General features: G+C 41.4%; 1 non-coding gene across 1 annotated transcript; it reads left to right on the forward strand.

The window, feature by feature from the left end:
• The first annotated feature begins 1,987 nt into the window (after positions 1-1,987).
• Positions 1,988-2,094, forward strand: LOC127088829 (small nucleolar RNA R71). Its single transcript, XR_007790643.1, has one exon. It is a non-coding gene; the product is annotated as a small nucleolar RNA R71 (small nucleolar RNA).
• Positions 2,095-2,377: the final 283 nt, after the last annotated feature.

Below are 2,377 nucleotides of genomic sequence, written 5' to 3' on the forward strand. Positions count from 1 at the left end.
AAACGCATAACACACATGATTTAAAAAACTCAAGCAAGGCAAAGGCTGAGATTAGATCTCACTGACTGGATCCAAAGGTCAAGATTCAAACGCGTGGGGACGGTGGTGGAAACCACCGTCTTCTCTAGTGAGAAGGCTCAGGCCAGCCACCAGTTGTAGGTTTTACAACCTCAACTATAACACGCGATCTATACACCAAATGAAAGATGGGGTGATGTACATCACCCCTGTGACCTTAGTTTTTGCTCAAGATTCTTATGGAAGAAGAAATCTGAGGTTGAAAAACTAGGTGTTCAATCTGAAGTTAACCAATTCTCAAAATTAAAGCCACCATTGGCTTGCCTCTCACATGAGGACTTCAGAAATGCAAACCAACACAAGCAATGCACAAAATCTCCAACTTCAAATGTTAGCTTACCTTTTTTCACGTCTATTATGGCTCCGGCGGTAGCTAAGAATGGCCTTCCTAATATAATAGGTGTACAGGCATCTTCTTTGATGTCATTGATTATGAAGTTTGTAGGAATGTAGAATTGTCCTACACGTACTGGGATATTCTCTAGTATACCAACATGATATTTGATTGAGCGGTCAGCTAGTTGGACAGACATCTTCGTTGGTCTTAGTTCTCCCATGTTGATCCTTTTACAGATGGTTAAGGGCATTGAACTAATGCTGGCTCCTAAGTCGCATAGAGCTTTGTCTATGACGAACTTTCCAATGACACAGGGTATGGAGAAACCACCTGGGTCTTTTAGTTTGGGAGGCATATTATTTTGGATTATTGCACTCAGCAGTAAGTGTAACTGTTTCGTTATCCTCAATCTTTTTCTTATTGGATTGGATCTCTTTAAGAAACTTGGCATATGAGGGCATTTATGTGATGACTTCTGTAAAGGGAATTGTAATATTCAGTTGCTTCAGAAGTTCAACAAATTTCTTAAATTGCACTGCAGTTTTAGAATTTGTGAGTCTTTAAGGATACAAAATAGGTGGTTTATAAGGTGGTTGAGGCACATAAGGTTTTTCTTTCTCTTCGGCCTCTTGGGTATTATCTTCCTTCTCCTTCGGTTCACTTACCTTCTCAATTGTTGTTTTGTCAGGTTTTTGGTACATGGCCGGATTTTGGAGTCTTGGATCTACGAGTCCCTCTAGTTCTTTTCCACTTCTCAATATAACGACATTTGCATGTCCTTTTGGATTAGGTTGTGGCTGTCCTGGAAATGTGCCAGTGGGAGCAACAGGAGATGCTTGTTGTTGAGCCACTTGTGAAATCTGTGTTTCAAGCATTTTGTTGTGGGTGGCTAAGGCGTCTACTTTGCTCGCTAATTGTTTAAGTTGCTCACTAGTATGTATGTTTTGGTTCAAGAAGTCTTTGTTTGTTTGAGCTTGGGTAGCTATGAAGTTTTCCATCATTAGTTCAAGGTTGGACTTCCTAGGCATGTTAGGAGCATTATTAGTTGGCTTTTGATATCCAGGCGGAAGAGCGGGTGCTTGGCCAGGTGCATACAGAGCGTTGTTGTTCTTATACGAAAAGTTGGGATGGTTTTTCCAACCTGGGTTGTATGTATTCGAATAAGGATTTTGTTGTGCGTAATTTACTTGATCAACGGGGACTCCTGCTAATATCTGACATTCTGGTGCAGTGTGTCCAGGAATTCCACATAACTCACAGTTAGGAGTCACGGCAGCCACGCTGGCTACGGATGGTATGGTCAAGTTGTCTAACTTTTGAACAAGGGCATCTACCTTTGCATGGACATGGTCAAGGCTACTAATTTCGTACATTACACTTTTTGTTTGGGACTTTTCCATTGGAGTTCTTTCACCTCCTCATTGGCAATGGTTTTGGGCCATGTTTTCAATGAGTTGATAGACTTCGTTGTATGGCTTGTCCATAAGTGCACCGCCCGCGGCAACGTCTACTGTGAGTCTTGTGTTATACAAAAGCCCATTGTAAAATGTGTGAATGATCACCCAGTCTTTGAGACCGTGATGTGGATATATCCTCATCATGTCTTTGTATCTCTCCCATGCGTCGTAGAGAGATTCTACATCTTTTTGTCAAAATCGGTTGATTTGAGCTCTCAGCATAGCAGTTTTGCTTGGCGGAAAATATTGGGCTAAGAAAACGTTCTTCAGTTCTTCCCATGTAGTGACTGAGTTGGATGGCAAGGATTGCAACCAAGCCCAAGCTCTGTCTCTTAGAGAGAAAGGAAAAATATGTAGTCTTATCGCATCTTGAGATACACCATTCGCCTTCATAGTGTATGTGTACTACACAAACTTGGTCAAATGTTCATTAAGGTCGTCCGTAGGATTTCCAGCAAATTGATGTTGTTGGACAACTGATAATAATGAGGGTTTCAACTCGAAA

The sequence above is a fragment of the Lathyrus oleraceus genome, chromosome 5 (genome assembly GCF_024323335.1).
Source record: "Lathyrus oleraceus cultivar Zhongwan6 chromosome 5, CAAS_Psat_ZW6_1.0, whole genome shotgun sequence".
Taxonomy (NCBI): Eukaryota; Viridiplantae; Streptophyta; class Magnoliopsida; order Fabales; family Fabaceae; genus Lathyrus; species Lathyrus oleraceus.